This window comes from Bufo gargarizans, chromosome 2 (genome assembly GCF_014858855.1).
Source record: "Bufo gargarizans isolate SCDJY-AF-19 chromosome 2, ASM1485885v1, whole genome shotgun sequence".
Taxonomy (NCBI): domain Eukaryota; kingdom Metazoa; phylum Chordata; class Amphibia; order Anura; family Bufonidae; genus Bufo; species Bufo gargarizans.
In genome coordinates, this window is record NC_058081.1 from 419,728,476 (window position 1) to 419,750,297 (window position 21,822).

Below are 21,822 nucleotides of genomic sequence, written 5' to 3' on the forward strand. Positions count from 1 at the left end.
TGGTGTGGGAAAAGTGGTCATTTTATTTTTGCTTGTCCTTTTGTTAAACCACATGTTGATGAGAAAGAATCACAAAGAGGTTTACTTATAAAAATCCCTGACTCTTGGTAGTGTGAATGGGGTGGTGGAGCAAGCAGGTATGCAAGCTCACTGTAATGCTCGTTTTCTCCTTCCAGCTATGGTGGTGCTAGACTCAAGATTTTTTTTTTGTTTGAAGTATCCATTGACTGATTTTCTTTTTCTTCAAAATCTGGGTGTAAGTACTTGCACTTTAGAAAGAGAGATCCCAGTTTCGCAATTGATTCTTCCCCTCTTTCTCAAAGGAGTCTCACTCATATTGCTTATGGTATTCAGTTAAGAGTGGGTGATTCACATGTTGAGATCATGTCTTGTTTTGTCATGAAGGACTTGCCCGCTCCTATAGTCTTGACAAAATATGGTTGTCAAAACATAACCCAATTATAGAGTGGCAAGCAAGACAGATCATTGGTTGGAGTCAATTTTGTTCAGACAATTGTCTTGGCACATATATCTCTGGTGTGTCTACTACGGCTTTACCTCAGTATCTCTCAGATGTTGCGGATGTCTTTTCGGAGGATGGGGCTCAGGAATTGCCCCCTCATCGTGACTATTATTGTCCAGTTAATCTCATCCCAGGGGCTAAGTTGCCAAAGTCTCGGCTTTACAATCTTTCTCAATCTGAAAGAGAGGTCATGCGGAAGTATATTGCCGAGAGTTTGGCAAAAAGTCGTATTAGACCATCTAAGTCTCCGGTTGCAGTTGGTTTATTCTTTGTAAAGAAAAAGGTCGGATCACTGAGACCTTGTTTGGATTTCCAGTAATTGAACTGTATTACGGTCCGTGATCCGTATCCCCTTTCTTTGATCTCTGATCTTTTTTTTTTGTTATAAACAATTTTTATTGTTTTTAAGCAATGAGTAGCTTAAAATGGCAATAAGAAAGTACAAACATAAGAGATACAAAAATAAAAGTATACAGTATCAGTAGAGCATGACAATGCAAATCATTATTCAAAATCAATAAATGAATACAAAGAAAAAGGATAATAAAGTTTGAACTAAACATGTGGGCTTAATCCAGGCTGAGTACATGTTTTAGCTAATAGAATGTATCAACATATAATAGAGATCCAAAATATGTCTTAAACTCTAAAGGAAGGGTAAGAAGGGTGAGACAGTGGTTGGGGAGAGGGGGAAAGGGAGGATAAGTCTCATGAGAAGGCTCTATATTTCTTCCAAGGAGACCATATATCTAAAAAGGCAGATCGAGTATGAGTTTCCCAATGGGAGAGTTCTTCTAATCTATATAATTGATCGACCTTTTTGGTCCACTTAGCTTTCTCTGGAGCGTCAATGGATAGCCATGCAGAAGCTACTAAAATTCTGGCCGCAGCTAAAAGAATGAGAAGCAGAGACCTGTCTTTCTTGTTAGTCTTGTCTAGCCCTAGACTAAGGAGGGTCAGTTCGGGGGAACATTGAAGAGAGGTACCGCAAATACTATTACACTTATTCACTATAGTGCGCCACCAGCTCTGAATAATTGGACAGCTCCACCATATGTGGTAAAAAGTGCCCTTGGAGGTTTTACATCTCCAGCAGGTATTAGAAACATTAGGGAAGTATAGTGCAATATTTTCTGGTGTTTTGTATCACCTCATCATGATTTTGTACCCATTTTCTTGGATTCGGACGCATCTAGAGATTTTGTGGGGCATAGAGAACATCACTTTAATCTCAGTGGGAGTCAGGGAACGGTTAAGGTCCTTTTCCCAGACACCCACTATTGCCGGTTTGGCAGCAGTTACGGGGGACTTCATCCGTTTATATAAGGATGAGATTAATCTCTGAGGCGGTTGTTTGGACCCAATTAAGTAATCAAATCAAGAGGACAAAGGTGGCACGGGGGATGAATTGTTTATAGAGGTCACTTCAGACACAATGAATTTGTGTGTGAAGGAGAGAGACAAAGACTCCTTCAGGTCTTTAAAAAGAAGCGGAAGGGGAGGGACGTTACCTTCCTCATTTAGAATTTCAGAGATGAGCATCTGTCTGATCTGGGGGTAACACGACTCCTTTAGATCTAGGGGTGCTAGATCTATCACATCTTTAAGAGTAAGGAGTGATGAAGGGGTGGTAAAAAGATTATTATGAGAGGAGAACCAGTCCCATACTGCCAGCGAACACCTTATCAATGGATTTTGAATTTGGTGGGATGGGGGAAAGGGTTTCCCAGCTAGCAATAAAGCCCTGGGAGTGGAGGGGAGGAAGTTACTTTCCATGTGAACCCAAAATTTATGGGGGGGGAGCTCTAATCCAATCTACTACTCTGGCTAGATGTATGGCCTTCATATATAATTCAGGATCAGGGAGATTAATGCCTCCCAACTGCTTTGGTTTAGTAAGATTGTCAAAGGAAATTCTGGGTTGACGTCCTTTCCAGATAAACTTGCGAACTGCTTTGTTAAACCTGTTAAAGAAGGACCTCGGAATTTTGATAGGGAGAGTCTGCATGGCATACGTTAATTTGGGTAAGATCAAGGCCGATACCATATTCTTTCTGCCAAACCATGATAGGTATGGGAGGTCCAATGAGTCCATCTGGGCGATAACCGAGTGCAAAAGTAGGATAAAATTCAATTTATATAAATCTGCAGTATTAAGAGAGATCTTCACACCTAGGTAGGTTAATAATTCTGTGGACCAGTTGAAAGGAGAGTGGAGTTTGAGAGACCTAATTGCTGAGGGGGGGAACATCTGTGTAAGAGTTGTGATTTGGCGGGGTTTACTTTAAAGTTAGAAAGGGATCCAAATGGGTCCAATAAGGATAATATGGATGGAAGGGATTTTTTCGGGTTAGTTGTACAGATTAGGAGATCGTCAGCGAAGGCGGCCAGTTTAATTTCTTGATCGCCAACCCTAAGTCCCACTATATGTTTTTGTTGTCTCAGGGCCTGTAAAAGCGTCTCCATTACGAATACAAATATAAGCGGAGAAAGGGGGCAGCCCTGTCTAGTACCATTTTGTATATGGAGACTGGGGGATAAAGTGCCATTAACTAGTACTGATGCTGAGGAGGAATGATACATAGCCTTAACCGCGTTAGAGAATTGATCTGGGATGTTGAATTTGGCAAGCGTAAGGCTAACCTACAGCCAATCTATTCTATCAAACGCCTTCTCAGCATCAGTACCCAGCAGGACTATAGGGATCTCTTTGAGGGAGGAGAAATATAAGGCATTCAGAATCTTCATAACATTATCTTTCCCCTCTCTTCCTTTAACAAAGCCTACCTGATCAGGATGTAATGTATTAGGGAGGGGAGAATTTTTTGCAGTCTAGTAGCCAGCATTTTAGCTAATAGTTTAAGGTCAGTATTAAGCAAGGATATAGGACGGTAGTTCGAACATAATGAAGGGTCTTTGCCAGGTTTGGGGATGATCGTGATTGTGGCTCTGGACATGTCGGGCGATACAGGGGTATTATGTAGAGCATTATTGCAAATTGGGAGGAGATGGGGAAATAAAGTTTCAGAGAAAGCTCTGTAGTAGGACAGAGTTAAGCCATCTGGGCCAGGGCTTTTTCCAGATGGAGAGGAATTTTGTGCCTTTTGCATATCAGACATAGTAAATGGAGCAGCAAGCTGGTCACATTGGCTTTCTGAGAGGGCAGGGAGATGTAGTGAACTGAGGAAGGAGGAGATATTTTGCACTTTATCCAATCCAGGGTTAGGAAGTAGTGGTGGGGGAAGATTATAAAGGGATTCGTAGTAAAGCTTAAATTGTTCTGCGATTTCTTCAGTTTTGAACAACATGGAGCCCAATGAAGAAGCTATGTTGTGCACAAAACTTGTCATTTTTATTAGTTGGCCTCTTATATATGCTTTATGAGCATCTCATAAGGTGTTAGGGGAGGTGTCAGATGTACGGTTAATGAGAAAGTATTCTTTTAGAAGGGACATTATTTGCTTTTTATGAGTGGCATTGCCCAGTATGGACTTATTGAACCTCCAACCAGTTTTCTTACCCAGTCCCTGAGGAGGACGGAAGGAGCAGAAGATAGGTGAGTGGTCTGACAGCGTCATGGACCCTATTTTCGCTGAGGAGCAAAGTTGCAGATGCTCTTTCGATATCAGAATGTAGTCAATTCTGCTATATGAGTTATTGGCTGCAGAGAAAAAAAGAATAGTCAATGCTGTTAGGATTAAGGCATCTCCAAACATCTATGAGTCCAAGATTAAACAGTCTAGCCAGAGTATCTTGGATTGCCTTAGAGGGAAGAGCTGATTTTTTTGAAGACGTATCTATCAGGGGGTTAAAAGGCATATTCAGGGGGCATAGGCATTAACAAGGGGCGACCCTCAGGGTCTTGAATGTGGCTTAAATAAGTGAAGGGGGTACCACACTGGAAGCCAATACTGACCCCTCTAGATGCCGCTCCATCTGCGCCACAGTGATACCATGTGGGGAACCTAGAGAATGATATATCTGGGAAGTTATTCTGTTTGAAGTGGGTTTCTTGCAAGAAAACCACTGAACTTTTTTCTTTCCAGAGAAGAGAAAAAATTTGACTGCGCTTAGAGGGAGATCTCAACCCTTTTACATTATATGAGACTACTATTAGTTCAGACATGTCTCGGCTACCATAGGATAGAAAACATAGCTAGATGTAATGAGCATGTTAAAGGCAGGAAACCCAGCATTATAACATAATAACATAAAAACAGAAACTTGGGACCACAGTGAGTGTATAACAACAACATGGGAAGTCACAAATTCAACAACCACAAGAGAGTAGGGGGAGAGTGAATTAAGTTCACATGAAACCTGTTTCAAGGAGGGAACAGGCAAGAGAGATAAAGATTAAATGAATAAGAGATAAAACATAGATTGAGGGCTGAAGAAGTAGGTGGAAGCAAAGCAAAAATGACACAGTATTTAGGGGCACAAAAGAGGATTATGAAGAGTGAAAGACAGACAGGAGAATAAGATAATAAAAGCAGTGGACGTAAATATAAGTGTGTCCCATATATATCTTTGACAGATATATACGAAAAAAAGCTAGAGTGAAAAGTAAGATTGGATATTGAGTCCCATCTTATCTAATGAAAATAGAAGAAGGGAGAAAACGCAGGGATCTCAGGAACCGTCTTGGGTGAAGTGAGTCTTCTTTGGTGTTAAGTCCTTAGACTTCTTGGATCTCTGTTTCTTTGGCGTTGTAGTGAACTCCCAGGGCTGGAGAACAGGCAAAGCTGGCAAAGCTGTAATATCTTGTACTTTATCCCAGTCCGGAATGTTTAGTGGAGAAGAGTCCAGAGCTGCATAAGCTTCTGAAAGGTCAGAAAAGGAGGAAATCTTGATCTTTTTTCCAGCTACCAGAAAAGAAAGCCCGAATGGGAAAGACCATCTGTATAGGATTTTCTTTTCTTTAAGTAGTGCAGTGAGAGGTCTTAGAAATCGCCTTTTCTGCAGAGTAGATTATATGCTTCCGTTTCTGGGATATCTGCTTTCTGACTCTGGTTTTCGTATGGACCCCGAAAAGGTCCTGACTTTCAAAGGGTCCGTGGTAAAATCGGAAAATGCTCAGTTTGGCCATCGCGTCCGTGATCCGTGTTTCAAGTCCGTGAAAAAAATACTGTCCTATTTTTTTCACGGACAACGGTTCACGGACCCATTCAATTCAATGGGTCTGTGAAAAATCATGGCTGCACACAAGATTGTCATCCGCGTCCGTGATCCGTGTCCGTTTTTTACTATCATTTCGAAGGCAAACTTGACTTAGATTTTTTTGTTCATTTTTCATGTCCGTGGATCCTCCAAAAATCAAGGAAGACCCACGGAAGAAAAAACAGACACGGATCACGGAACAACGGAAAACTTTTTGCGGACCGCAAAAAAAAAAACGTCCGTGTGCATGAGGCCTAAGAAGGGTGTCGACGTTTCTGTCTGGTCGGATGAGGCATTGCTAGCCTTTTTTTCGGCTATTAAGAAATGTTTTGCATCTCCTCCCATTCTGGTGCAGCCCGATGTGTCTCAGCCATTTGTGGTGGATGTTGATGCATCAGAAGTGGGGGTTGGAGCAGTGCTGTTGCAGGGTTCATCTGGCAAATGGGTTCCGTGTGCTTTTTTTTTTCCAAGAAGCTCTTGGACGGCGAGAGGAATTATAATGTAGGAGATAAGGAATTGCTGGCCATCAAATTGGCCTTTGAGGAATGGCGTCACTGGTTGGAGGGGGCGTCTCATCCCGTTACGGTATATACTGATCATAAGAATTTGGCTTACCTACAATCTGCGTCTGAATCCTAGACAGGCTAGATGGTCACTGTTCTTTACTAGGTTCAATTTTGTGGTTACTTTTTGCCCGGGGGTTAAAAACGTCAAGGCAGATGTGTACAGAGCGGAGACCACCACCCCATCAGCCAAAATCGGAGCAGGATCCTCTGAATCACATCCCCCAGGAAAACTGCAAGATGTGATTCAGAGGATCCTGCTCTGATTTTGGCTGATGGGGTGGTGGTCTCCGCTCTGTACCCCGAATTAGCGATGAAGTCGTTGGGAGCCCAGGAGGGGGCTCCTGGTTCTTGTCCCCCAGGGAGGTTGTTTGTTCCTGATGGACTGCAATACAAGGTATTCAAGGAACATCACAATACTGTCCTTGCTGGAATAAGTCCACCTTTGATCTTGTGTCCCGGTGTCACGGCTGTTTAAGGGTAACCAGAGCATACACAGTAAGAAGAGCTACTGACCGGACCCAAACTAGGGAAGAGGAAGGGTGACCCCTGTCAGACCCTCAACAGTCTCCCTATGCTGTTAAAGCACATGCCCGGATCCAAATGGTGGAACGAGGCATGCCCGCGTACCTTAGACTGATGAGCCCTGTAACCCCTACAATAGTGGAAGGGACACGGCCACCGATGCCCTGCTCAGAATATGGAGGGAACCGTGGCCACCTCAGATCCAGTCAGGAAATCGCCAGTTACACAACAAAGTCTGCACACTTAGCTGATGGAGCTGTAGCCACAGAGAAGACGGATCCAAGGGCCGCTGGCAATATCCGGAGTGCTTGCAGCAGCAGAACACAGGTCCAGAGAACTTGTAGCTTAAGAAGTGACGATGCTCAAGGCAGAGCTACAACTGAAAAGAGAAGTATAATCCACGCCCTACAATAGGAGGAGGGGTGATTTAAAGACAGGGTAATCAAACGCAGGAGGAACAGCTGAGAGTAAAGACCTCATCACAGGGGCGGAGAGACAGAACAGTGAGAACACCTCCAAACTCTAAGTGACATCATCACAGGGGTGGAGAGACAGAGCTGTGAGAACGTCTCAAAGCTCTGGTAGTGACAGTACCCCCCCTCTACGGGTGGACTCCGGACACCCAGGACCCACCTTCCCAGGATGAGCCCTATGAAATGCCCTGATAAGGCGAGTGGCTTTAATGTCCGACAGCGGAACCCACATCCTCTCCTCAGGACCATAACCCTTCCAATGAACGAGGTACTGAAGAGAACCGCGGACAATGCGAAAGTCCACAATTCTGGAAACCTCAAACTCCAGATTGCCATCAACCAAAATCGGAGGAGGAGGCAAAGAGGAGGGTACCGTGGGCTGGACATATGGTTTTAAGAGAGATCTGTGAAATACATTGTGTATCTTCCAAACCCGTGGAAGATCAAGGCGGAAGGCAACAAGATTGATGACTGACAAAATTTTATAAGGCCCAATAAACTTGGGACCCAATTTCCAGGAGGGAACCTTCAGTTTAATATTTCTTGTAGACAACCACACCAGATCACCCACATTCAGGTCCGGACCAGGCACACGTCTCTTATCAGCCACACGCTTATACTTCTCACTCATCTTTCTGAGATTACTCTGAATCTTTTGCCAAATGGTAGACAAAGACGAGGAAAATCTCTCCTCCTCAGGTAAACCAGAAAGAGCCTCTCCCGAGAATGTCCCAAACTGCGGATGGAACCCATATGCACCAAAAAATTGTGACTTATCAGAAGATTCCTGACGACGGTTGTTCAAAGCAAACTCAGCAAGAGGGAGAAATGAACACCAATCCTCCTGGTTCTCTGCCACAAAACAGCGCAAATATGTCTCCAGATTCTGATTGAGGCGCTCAGTCTGACCATTCGACTGCGGGTGAAAAGCAGAAGAGAAGGACAGCCGAACCCCCAGACGAGAACAGAAAGCCTTCCAGAACCTGGACATAAACTGCGTGCCTCTATCGGAAACAATCTCAGAGGGAATGCCGTGCAATTTAACAATATGATCGACAAAAGCTTGCGCCAACGTTTTAGCATTGGGTAAACCAGGGAAAGGGACGAAATGAGCCATCTTGCTAAAACGGTCCACGACCACCAGGATCACCGACTTCCCCGAGGAACGAGGAAGATCCGTGATAAAGTCCATGGACAGGTGTGTCCAAGGACGGGAAGGTATGGGTAACGGGAGAAGGGAACCTGAAGGTCGTAAACGAGGGACCTTAGCGCGAGCGCACGTCTCACAAGCCGCCACAAAACCCTCCACAGACTTACGAAGAGCCGGCCACTAAAATCTCCGAGCAATGAGATCTACCGTGGCTCTACTCCCGGGGTGACCAGCAAGAACCGTATCATGATGTTCCTTAAAGAGTTTGTGACGTAGCTCAGGAGGCACGAACAACTTCCCGGAGGGACAACGGGAAGGTGCCTCAGACTGGGCAGCCTGAACCTCGGCCTCCAAATCGGAATATAGAGCAGAAACAACTACCCCCTCCGCCAAAATGTGACCCGGGTCCTCTGAGTTTCCTCCTCCCGTAAAACAGCGAGAGAGAGCATCAGCCTTCACATTCTTGATCCCAGGGCGGAAAGTAACAACAAAATTGAATCTGGAGAAGAACAGAGACCATCTGGCCTGTCTCGGATTCATACGCCTGGCTGACTCCAAGTACGCCAGATTCTTATGGTCGGTAAAAACGGTGATAGGGTGCCTGGCCCCCTCCAACCAATGGCGCCATTCCTCGAAAGCCATCTTGATGGCCAACAACTCTCTATCTCCCACATCACAGTTTCTCTCTGCCGGGGAGAGTTTTCTAGAGAAAAAGGCACAAGGTCGCCATTTGGCAGGAGAGGGGCCCTGGGACAAAACTGCACCCACACCCACCTCGGAAGCATCCACCTCAACAATAAAAGGTAAGGAAACATCGGGATGCACCAAGATGGGAGCAGACGCAAAACTCTTTAATCTTAGAAAAGGCTGCAAGCGCCTCCTCCGACCAAGAGGAAAAATCCGTCCCCTTTTTTGTCATGTCAGTAAGGGGTTTGACAATAGAGGAATAATTCAAAATGAACTTTCTGTAGTAGTTAGCAAAACCCAGAAAGCGCATCAATGCCTTCTGATTTTCAGGAAGCTCCCACTCCAGCACAGCACGGACCTTCTCCGGATCCATGCGAAAACCAGAAGCAGAGAGGAGAAAACCCAGAAATTGAATCTCCGATACCATAAAAAGACATTTCTCCAGCTTGGCTTACAGTTTATTTTCCCGCAGTATCTGCAGGACCTGAAAAAGATGATCCTGATGGGTCTGAACATCAGGGGAAAAAATCTAAATATCATCAAGATACACCAATACAAATTTCCCCATTAAATGATAGAAAATACTATTAACAAAATGCTGAAAGACGGCCGGAGCATTCATCAGGCCGAAAGGCATAACGAGATTCTCGAAATGCCCGTTAGGGGTATTAAAGGCCGTTTTCCATTCATCCCCCTCTCTGACCCTGACCAGGTTGTACGCGCCTCTCAGATCCAATTTGGAAAACACCTTGGCCCCAACAATTTGGTTGAAGAGGTCCGGGATCAGAGGAAGGGGATAGGGATCGCAAATCGTGATACGGTTCAGCTCCCTAAAATCTAAGCATGGTCTCAGAGAGCCATCTTTTTTTTTAACAAAAAAAAACCCGCGGCAACAGGCGACTTTGAGGGACGAATATGCCCCTTCTCGAGACTCTCGGAGATATAGGTTCGCATTGCGAGTCTTTCCGGTTGTGAGAGATTGTAGAGGCGTGCCTTTGGCAGCTTGGCGCCGGGAATGAGGTTAATGGGACAGTCAAACTCCCGGTGAGGAGGTAGCTCCCGAACACCGCTATCGAGTTTTAGTAGACACCTCTGCAAGAGTGGCTGTGAGACAATTCTTTCTACAAAAGTCACTCCACTCATTCACTCATTTATTTGCCTTCCTTGCCAATCAATAGTGGGGTTATGTCTAGTGAGCCAGGGTAGCCCCAAAACTAGAGGAGAAGGCAATCCGTTAAGGACAAAACAAGATATCTCCTCCACATGAGTGTCACCTACAGCTAGCCGGATATTGTGAACAATGCCTTTCAGAGATCTCTGCGAGAGTGGAGCAGAGTCGATAGCAAAAACAGGTATATCCTTTTCTAATGTACAAACCTGAAAACCATGCAAGGCTACAAATTGAGTGTCAATAAGATTGACGGCCGCTCCACTATCGACAAAAATCTCACAAGGAATGACTTTGCTCTCTAGCGCCACCCTGGCAGACAGGAGAAAACGGGAACTGCAGGTCAGAGGAATAGCATCAATTCCCACATCAACTTTGCCCAAAGTAGCAGATGAAGCAGAACTTGATGATCTACCTCTTGAGGTTTTTCTCTTATTATCGCTCTTAGTACAGTTCAGGAATCTCCTAGACGGACAAACATTTGCCAAATGAGCTATGCCCCCACAACAAAAACACACCATATGCTGAGGACTAAATCCTCTTTTATCAGGGGCGAGTCGGCCTAGCTGCATGGGCTCCTCCTCAGAGGGGAGCGAGACAGGATGAGACCCCTGCATACTGAATGAGTCCGCACCATTGCCCCTAGACTGACAATGGCTGGACGGAGAGGTCATGTTTCTTTCCCTTAGACGCCTGTCAAGGCGTACCGCCAATTACATGGCCGACTCTAAGGACGTTGGTCTCTCATGGAAAGCAAAGGCATCTTTCAAACCCTCTGAGAGACCATGACAGAACTGACTTCGGAGTGCAGCATCATTCCAGCCTGAATCAGCTGCCCATCTCCGAAATTCAGAACAGTAAAGCTCCGCAGACAGTTTGTTCTGGCATAAAACACGTAAGTTCGATTCTGCCAGAGCAACACGATCCGGGTCATCATATATCTGCCCCAGGGCCACAAAAAATCTTTCCACGGATCGAAGGGAGGGATCCCCTGATGACAGCGAAAAAGCCCAAGTCTGAGCATTACCCCTGAGCAGGGAGATGACAATCCTCACCCTCTGTTCTTCATTACCAGAGGAGTGGGGACACAAACAAAAATGGAGTTTACATGCCTCTCTGAAGCGAACAAAATTCTCACTGCCCCCGGAGAACGTTTCCGGAAGTGAGACCTTTGGCTCGCAACAGACTCCATGAGCCGGAGCAGAGCCCAATGTTTGTAGCTGAGTCACAGATTGACGGAGATCCGCTACTTCCAAAGAAAGACCCTGCATGCGGTCAACCAAGCCAGAAAGCGGATCCATGTCAACAAGGACGGTTTTGTTGGATTATAATGTCACGGCTGTTTAAGGGTAACCAGAGCATACACAGTAAGAAGAGCTACTGACCGGACCCAAACTAGGGAAGAGGAAGGGTGACCCCTGTCAGACCCTCAACACTCTCCCTATGCTGCTAAAGCACATGCCCGGATCCAAATGGTGGAACAAGGCATGCCCGCGTACCTTAGACTGATGAGCCCTGTAACCCCTACAATAGTGGAAGGGGCACGGCCACCGATGCCCTGCTCAGAATATGGAGGGAACCGTGGCCACCTCAGATCCAGTCAGGAAATCACCAGGTACACAACAAAGTCTGCACACTCAGCTGATGGAGCTGTAGCCGCAGAGAAGACGGATCCAAGGGCCGCTGGCAATATCTGGAGTGCTTGCAGCAGCAGAACACAGGTCCAGAGAACTTGTAGCTTAAGAAGTGACGATGCTCAAGGCAGAGCTACAACTGAAAAGAGAAGTATAATCCACGCCCTGCAATAGGAGGAGGGGTGATTTAAAGACAGGGTAATCAAACGCAGGAGGAACAGCTGAGAGTAAAGACCTCATCACAGGGGCGGAGAGACAGAACAGTGAGAACACCTCCAAACTCTAAGTGACATCATCACAGGGGTGGAGAGACAGAGCTGTGAGAACGTCTCAAAGCTCTGGTAGTGACACCCGGAGGTTCTGGTGGCCCGGGTTACGTAAGAGTGTTGAGGATTACGTAGCAGCCTGTGAAACCTGTGCACGCTCAAATGTTGCTCACACTTGACCTTCTGGTTCACTTCTTCCTTTGTCTATTCCGTCTCGTCCTTGGATGCACTTGTCTATGGACTTTATTACGGATCTGTCGAGTTCCTCCAGGAAAACAGTGATTTTGATCGTGGTTGACCGTTTTAGTAAAATGGTTCACTTTGTATCGTTAGCTAGTCTGCCCAATGCCAAGACTCAGATTTATGTTGATAATATCGTGAAATTACATGGCATTCCCTCGGATGTGGTTTCTGATAGGGGCACGCAGTTTGTCTCATGGTTTTGGAGGGCGTTCTGCTCTCGGCTTGGCATTCAACTTTCATTCTCTTCGGCTTTTCATCCGCAGTCAAATGGGCAGACAGAGCATACTAATCATAACCTGGAGACCTACTTTTGTGGCTGAGAATCAGTAGGACTGGTCCTCATTCTTATCCCTAGCAGAGTTTGCTTTGAATAACCATAGGCAGGAGTCCACGGATAAGTCGCCATTTTTTGGCGCATACGGTTTTCATCCTCAATTTGGTACCTTTTCTGGGACTAGTTCCTCTGGGATGCCAGAGGAGGAGAGATTTTCTTCTGCCTTGTCTTCTATCTGGTGGAGGATCCAAGTGAATTTGGAGAAGATGGGTGAGAGGTATAAGCAAATGGCTGACAAAAGATGTATGACTGGTCCGGATCTGTGTGTGGATGATCTGGTGTGGTTATCTACTAAAAATATTAAACTGAGAGTACCATCTTGGAAACTGGGTCCAAGATTTATTGGACCTTACAAAATATCTGTGGTGGTCAATCCAGTAGCGTTTCATCTGGATCTTCCGCAGACTTGGAGGATCCATGATGTGTTCCACAGGTCTTTACTGAAGAAATATGTGAAACCGGTGGAACCATCACTATTGCCTCCTCCCCCTGTTCTAGTTGATAGAAATTTAGATTTCAAGATCTCTAGGGTTCTCAACTCAAGAGTTCTTCAGGGTTCCCTTCAGTACCTGGTACACTGGAGGTGATACAGCCCCGAGGAGAGGATGTGGGTTCCGGCTGTGGATGTTAGTGCCAGCCGACTGGTGAGGGCTTTTCACAGATCCCACCCGGATAAAGTTGGGCACCCGTGGAGGGGGGGGGGTACTGTTATGCCCTGCTCAGATTATGTGCAGAGGTCTGCCAGGTTAGCAGCATGTGTGTAGCCTTTTGTTTTTGTTTTGGAAGTTGAGCTGTATCCGTCTCCCTTCAGGTGCACTGGTTGGGGTCGTTGGTATAAGTTTAAAATATGCCCACTCCCAGTGTCCTGTGCGGGTTATAGCTTCTGTCTTGCTGAGAAGAAGGAAGGAAGGAAGGAAGGATTTGATGTTCCTGCTCACTAACAAGATAAGTTTTTTTTTTTTCTTGTGATTGTCTGTCTAGGCTGTTAGAGAGTCTGTCTAGGCTGTTAGAGAGACGCCTGGTCCCTCCAGGACCTGAGGGAGCAGGTTGCCTCTTTCCCCCTTTCACCATCTTAGGGATTTTAGAGTACCTTCAGCCTAGGCACGGGGACACGTTTATCCCCACCTTCCGGGTCTGATCGTGGGTATAGAAGTCTATGGAGAGCTGGTAGGGATTTGTCAGGAGGTGACCATTATCCCCAGCTTCTTCCCTAGACACTTGTTTGGTTGTTTTCTGTGTATCTTATATCCTGTCCAGCGTGATACGCAGACGAGGATGCCTCCTGCCCTTCACCTGGACCTTCGCAAACACAATCAGCGACCACATCCACTTCCCCATACCCAGGTACCCACCCACAGGATATAGCACTAAATGTGCACCTTTCAAAATTGCTGGCCCTGGAAATGTTGCCATTTAGGCTTGTGGACACTGAGGCCTTCCGCAGCCTGATATTGGCGGCTGTCTCGCGGTACTTTGTCCCCAGCCGCCACTATTTTTCAAGGTGTGCCGTGCCTGCCTTACACCAACATGTGTCCCTAAATGTCACATGTACCCTGACCAACCCAATTACTGGGAAGGTCCACTTAACCACAGTCACAAGGACAAGTGCATTTGGACAGGGAAACAACATATCCCTGACAGCATACTGGGTGGACATTGTGGAGACTGGGAGCAAGTCGTACCCTGGGAGGGCACAGGTGCTACCAACGCCGAGGATTGCATGCCCTAATTCCATCAGGCTTTCCGCCAGCACATATGTTAGTGGTTCTAACCCCTACTTCTCCTCCTCCACTTCCACCTCCGAATTATCCGTGTGCAGCACCAGTCAGCCTTCAGCCGGTAGCTGGAAGAAGTGTTGCACTGCAGTGTGGATGTGTCAACAGACCGTGCTGAAGCTGATATGCCTAGGGGACAAACAGCACACTACTGCAGAGCTGTTGCAGGGGGTAAGAGACCAGACTGAGCTGCGGCTCTTGCCACTCAGCCTACAACCAGGCATGGTTGTGTGTGATAATAGCCATAACTTGGTGGCTGCTTTGGAGCTCGGCAAGCTCACACACATCCCATGCCTAGCCCACATCTTAAACTTAGCGGTTCAGTGGTTTCTCAAAACCTACCCCAATTTGCCTGAGCTACATGTAAAGGTGCGCTGTGTGTGTGCACATTTCTGCAAGTCATCGACAGCTTCAGCCAGTCTCACCGGCTGTTGTGTGATATAAGCACGCGCTGGAACTCCACGTTCCACATGTTGGACAGGCTTTGTGAGCAGCAGAGGGTATTAGTGGAATACCAGCTTCAACATTGTTGGTGCCTTTCGAGTCAGTTTATGCTAATCAGAAGCGAGGAGTGGGCATGGATGTATGACCTCTTTGAGGTTTTAAGAAACTTTGAGGAATCAACACAGATGTAAGCGGCGATAAGGCTATTATCAGCGTAATCATCCCACTTCTGTGTCTACTCAAATGCTCGTGCTCACAATTAAGGATGAAGCTTTGCATGTGGAAGAGGTGGAAATGGGGGAAGAAGACATTATGCAGGGTGATAGCCATACCACCCCCCCGTCCGTCCGTCCGTCCGTCCGTGTTCTCAGCACAAATTGAACGATGAAGAGGAGGAGGAGCAGGAGACGGTTACCTCCGCTACAGAGGGTAGTACCCATGGAGGTTTAATTCCATCTGTTCGGAGTGGGTGGGCAGAAGAGGAGGAAGAGGATGAGGAGATGGACCGTCATTCTTCTGATGACAACAGTGAAGTCTTGCCTGTTGGTACTCTGGCATACATAACTGACTCCATGTTAGGCTGCCTTTCCCGTGACCCGCGCATTATATGCATTTTAGACAACACAGATTACTAGGTGTTCACCCTTCTCGACTCCGCTGCAAAGAGAAATTCTCATCTCTCATTGCTCAGGTGGAGAGGACAAGCAAAACGGTGCAATACCAGAAGGTCCGTACTTTCTTGGGCAACCGAGGAGGGGAGACAAGGGGAACACACAGCAGCTCCAACAGAGTCAGGGCAACACTCTCCAAGGCCTGGGACAGTTCCATGACACCCCGCCAGCACCCTCACCCTAATGAGGGCCTAGTGTCACAAGGAGGGAAAAGTTTTGGAAGATGGAGAAGGAGTACGTATCAGACCTTGTCAGCGTCCTCAGTGATCCCTCAGTGCAACTACTGGGTGTCCAAGCTGGACACGTGGCACGAACTGGCGCACTACGCCTTGGAGGTGCTGGCCTGCTTTGCCGGCAGTGTTTTGTCTGAGCAGGTATTTAGTGCCGCTGTTGGCATTATAACAGATAAGTGTATCTGCCTGTCAACTGAAAATTCTGACAGGTTGACTCTTATAAAAATGAACAAGGCCTGGATTGCCACAGACTTGTCGCCTCCACTAGAGGTAAGCGATTTTTTTTTTTGATGTACTCAATTCACTGTATTACCATGCACCCCTTCCACCACAAAAAAGGTATATGGTTGAATCTTCCTTTTCTCCTCCTCCTCCTCCTCTTCGATCATATCAATATGCTTATTTGTCGCTTATAAAGCCCTCACATATATGCCCTTGCATATAATGTTTTACAGTGTCAGCTGACCTGCAGGCCCTCACATATAATGTTTTACAGGGTCAGCTCACCTGCAGGCCCTCACATATAATGTTTTACAGGGTCAGCTCTCCTGCAGGCCCTCGCATATAATGTTTTACAGGGTAAGCTCAACTGCAGGCCCTTGCATATAATGTTTTACAGGGTCAGCTCAACTACAGGCCCTCACATATAATATTTTACAGGGTCAGCTTACCTGCAGCCCCTCGCATACAATGTTTTACAGGGTCAGCTCACCGGCAGGCCCTCGCATATAATGTTTTACAGGGTCAGCTCACCTGCAGACCCTCACCTACAATCTTTTACAGGGTCAGCTCACTTTCTGATGACGACAGCAAAGTCTTGCCTGTTGGTTAGGCTGCCTTTCCCACGACCTGCGTGTTATAAATATTTTAGACAACATAGATTACTGGTTGTTCGCCTTTCTCGACCCCCACTGCAAAGGAAACTTCTCATCTCTCATTCCTCTGGTGGAGAGGACAAGCAAAACAGTGCTATACCAGAAGGTCCTTGTTGAAAAATTGCTCCAAAGTTGATAGGGCACACATCCAAATAGATAGTTGCCGTCACGGGGACTTGCGATCGCCTAGAAGTTATTTAGAGGCAACAAAGCAGCAGCAGGCCCTAAGCTGCAAGTTCAGTCTCAGTAGCCAAGAGTCTGGTCACAATCCTCACCATGACGGCACACTGGGTGAACGTTGTGGAGGCTGGGAGCAAGTCGGCTGCTGGCATCAGACTTTCCCTCCAATAGATCCTCGTTAACGGAAAGTGTACTCATTTGAATAACAGGGCCTCTTGTTTTTTATTGTCACTACCTCCCCGAGTTGGGGGTGGGTAAGTGCCTGCTGCCTTCCTTGGATGCTTGTGCTTTAATAACTTCTCGGGGTGGATCACAATTAGGAAAAAAAAGGGGCAAGGCAACAACAGCAAATCAGATTTAAGCCATTGACCTCCCTTGGCTGTGATAGTCGTTTCTCAGGCTTCCTCTCTGGCATCGAACCCTGATTCCCCGTTACCCGTGATCACCATGGTAGGCGCAGAAAAGAACATTGAAAGTGCCGACATCTGAATGGATCGTCAAAGTCACGGGGACGTGCAATCGTCCAGAGGTTATCTAGAGTCACCAATGTGGCAGCTGGCCCTCACCCCTAATGTTTTAGTTGGTCAGATCACAGGCCCTTGCTCCAAATGTTTTTGAGGGTCACAAGCAGGCAATCAATCATCATTTTTCAAGGGGGTGTATGATGCCCTCCTTTATGTGTAACAAAGGGTGTTTTGGAGCGTCGGTTCCTTGTAGTTTTTGGCAGCCCTTTCACTTAGTGCATAGGCTTTATGAGTGTAGGAGTCCCACTACCTGAACTATTTTACCACAATGTGAATGAGGCCCTCCATTATATGATATACAGGTTATATCGGAGTTCCTCTTCCTTGTAATTTTTGCCAACACTTGCACTTTATATACAGGTAAATAATGTATATTAACAATTTTTCCTCTAAAATAGATTTTTTTTCCCGGTTTTGTGCATATTATTGTCAGTCTGTAAAAGTGGCGTACTACTTGGACAACATTGTTTCCAGCAGCGACCTGGATGTCCAAGATGCATCGAGACATCCTCCCCATGCTGTTCCTGAACCTTTCTGGTGGTGTTTCCATCAATTTCTGACCTTTTCATATGAACCAGGCACCCTCCCTTTGACTTCCACACAATGTGTTCGGCCAGAGCACCCGAGCACTTTGGTGCTCGATCAACACTAGTTGTAACAAATCAAATTTTTTCCTAAAATGGCTGCTGCACGTGTGAAGACATGGAGCAAGGAACTCTGGGAAGGATCACCCATAATGACATGCTTGCAGACAATCAGCAGCAAGCCAGTCCAGTGATGTCACAGCCTTATAAATAACCTCATGCATCTTAGATTCTGCTATTTTCAACTGTACTTAGTGTGGGTAGAGAAATCAGCAGGCGCTAGGGACAGTGCTAGAAAGAACTTCATAATGCAAAAAAAAAAAAAAAAAAAAAAAAAAAAAAAACGATTTACAAGTGCAGGGAAAGATTATCCAAAGTGTAGGAAAAGGATAGTGAGGAATCATTTCACAGCATTTATGTTGAACAGGGTTCAGTAGGGGAGGTTACAACTTGGGTAATAGGAACAATCCTATTACACTTTGCTGCACTGACTCGGGATACAAATTGCCATTATACAGCACTGTAATTGCAGCAAACCATTCTTATAAGTGCTGTTTGATACAGGCATTAACAGGGTTTATTACAAGGAAATATTTCTATGTCTTATTTGCCCTTGTGCAGTGCGGTTATATGTTCTAATGCATTTTTGGCTTGTATTAGTGGGAAAAAAAGGGCTTATTAGTCATTTTGGGGTGTGTATTAGTGGAAAAAGAAAAATATATTTGCTGTTCAGTGGTGCAATTATATGTTCTAAAGCCTTTTGTGGCATGTATTAGTGGAAAAAATATATATATATTGCCGTTCTGCCATGCAGTTATATGTTACAAAGCCTTTTGTGGCGTTTATTAATGGCAAAAGAAAAATATATTTGCTGTTCAGCAGTGCAGTTATATGTTCTTATGCCTTTTGTGGCATGTATTAGTGGAAAAAGAAAAATATATTTGCTGTTCAGCGGTGCAGTTATATGTCCTAAAGCCTTTTGTGGCATGTATTAGTGGCTAAAATTACAGCCCTTTTTGTCGTGCATTAGTGGAAAAAGAAAAATATATATTTTCTGTTCAGCAGTGCAGTTATATGTTCCAAAGCCTTTTGTTGGGTGTATTAGTGGCAAGAGAAAAATATATTTGCCGTTCAGCGGTGCAGCTATATCAGGGCCGTCATTAATATTGATTGGACCCTGGGCAAAAATTTACTTGGGCCCCCTGGATCCCGCCTTCCCACACCTTAGCAGGCAATCACGCCCTCCACCACAACACACACACACAAAAAATCCACACATCAGGTAGAGTACAGTGAATGACTGTAAATACTTCCAGTTCTGAAGACTCCAGCGGCTCAGGATCAGTGTTCTGGGCAGCTGGGCTCAGGCTGGAAGTGGGCACCACTCTGCAGGAAGGAGACCAGGGCTCGGCTCACCCTAGTGTTACAGTGCACCCCAGCACCCCATAGTATGCAGTATAGCACCCTATAGTATATAGCACCACACAGTATGCAGTATAGCACCCCACACTATACAGCACCCCACAGTATATAGTAGAGCAGTATAGCAGCTCACAGTATACAGCACCCCACAGTATACAACACCCTTCAGTATACAACACCCCACAGTATACAGCACCCCAAACTATACACAATACAGCCCCCCACACTATACAGTACAGCAGTATATAGCCCACCACACAGTATACAGGCCCCCACACAGTATACAGCCCCCCCCACACAGTATACAGCCCACCACACAGTATACAGGCCCCACACAGTATACAGCCCACCACACAGTATACAGGCCCCCACACAGTATACAGCCCACCACACAGTATACACCCCCACAGTATACAGCCCTCCACACAGTATACAGCCCACCACACAGTATACAGTCCAACACAATATACAGCCCCCCACAGTATACAGGCCCCCACACAGTATACAGCACCCCACTATACAGTAGTTTACAGTATATTAACATAACAGCCCCTGTCACCTTTTTCTGATGTAATCTTTATTCTTCACACAAAAAAGCTCCACTGTTGACTTCTGCAACACTCCTGATAGGACCTGTGATGACCTCATAGCCATGTGAGCAGTAATTGCTAGGTTACTGGTCACATGGTGATGATGTCATTAAGGTCCTAGATCACAACGTTAAAGTACACAGACAGCTTGACACCCGGGGCAGTAGCTAGCAGGGCTCAAGAGGCAGCTACCTTGGGCCCCCCAGGAGCAACTAGGCCCGGGGCAGCAGCCCCTTTTGCCCCTTGGTAATGACGGCCCTGAGCTATATGTTCTAAAGTCTTTTTTGTGTTTATTAGTGGCACAAAAAAAGTATTTGCTGTTGTGTGGTGAAGTGAGAAAATTATAGCCCTTTTTGGCATGTATTAGTGGGAAAAAAAGGGCTTATTAGTCGTTGTGTGGTGAAGTGAGAAAATGTTGGGGTGTTTTAATTTCCTTTTTATTCATTTATTTAATCTAACAGTATGTCAAACAAAGAAGTTCCAGGCCCTGCACAGGGGAGTGGCAGAGGCCTAAATGTTTCTGGCGCAGGCAGAGGTCACAGCAGAGTAAGGGTCCGTGGCAGCAGGGGTCACTTCAAGAGGCCTGAGCTCCCAGTGTCATCTAATGGTCGAGTCTTGACCAGCAACCCAGCGGTACTTGAATGGTTGACTCGGTCATCTCTGTTTTGGATCCACTCCTGTTTTTTTGGGCATTAGCAATACTGATGGATTACTGACCAAATGCGTGAAATACTGACCAAGTGAAGGCGGATGCTCAACAGACAGGATCCGTTTTTTGGGGGTTATTGTTCGGATTAGAGGAAGGGCAAAGAAATCTGTGACGTTGACACAAACTTACTGCTGAGACACCCTCGCCACTTTGTCGGGGGCTCTACTTGTATAAGCATTTAATAGAACAGGTTATGTAGGCATCTATGTGGAATTAGCTGACGACGGGGCAAAAGGAGTGCACTTTTTCTTCGCGCTAACAGACCTGTAAGGTTGAGTTCATATTTGAGTTATTTGGTCAGTTTTGGCCCTGTGACTGCCGAAATATGTGAAGTGTGCAGTAATTCTAAGAGCGGCGCCTGTCATCTGCATGTCATACTGACTCACAGTATTATTTCACTACCATAGCAGACTCCCTATGAACATTACTGCAAGGCACAGTGTTCTACCAGGAAATAGCAGTTTTTTTTTTTTATATTTTATTTTCAATATCAGAATATAGACATAGTAACAAGACTCCAACAATGGTGTAACATGGTACCAGATACATAGTCAAATGAAGACATCAATTTGTATTAAGGATGGTAATGAACAACATGAATAATCAACAGGAAATAGCTGTTTTTTAACGTGATTTTGCCACCAATAATTTCAGATCGAATCAAATTTTTCATGAAAATTCGGAGATCTGGCCAAATCAGATTTTTTTTAAATTTGCTCATCTCTAATCAAAACAATGAAATATATTGACATTTGATATGCATTGTTAATCTTTCTTTGTAGAAACGCTGCAGTATATCTAGACATTTATATGTATATACTGTAAACAAATTAATACCTTCTAAATGGCGAGTATAATACTGACAATTCCAGTGAAGCAACAAGCTGGACATCATGTGACAAGTCCAAAATTGATTTAAGGCGAGATTACAGCTCTTATCTCATTAGACAAAGAGCCATGATGTGAAGGTCCACCAGGGACAAGAGAATTCTAGAGGATGAAATTAAATGACCTTGTAGAAATGACCTTACTTCTTTTCCCTGGCTAAATAGTCAGCATTTATCAATGTTCTTCAGCTGTGGAATAAGT

The 21,822-nt window shown here is 45.6% G+C and overlaps 1 protein-coding gene across 1 annotated transcript in view; it reads left to right on the forward strand.

Moving 5' to 3' along the window:
- The window catches only part of TENM2 (teneurin transmembrane protein 2), a 3,034,822-nt gene that overhangs the window by 608,464 nt on the left and 2,404,536 nt on the right, over positions 1-21,822 (forward strand). The gene's annotated exons all lie outside the window — the stretch shown is intronic.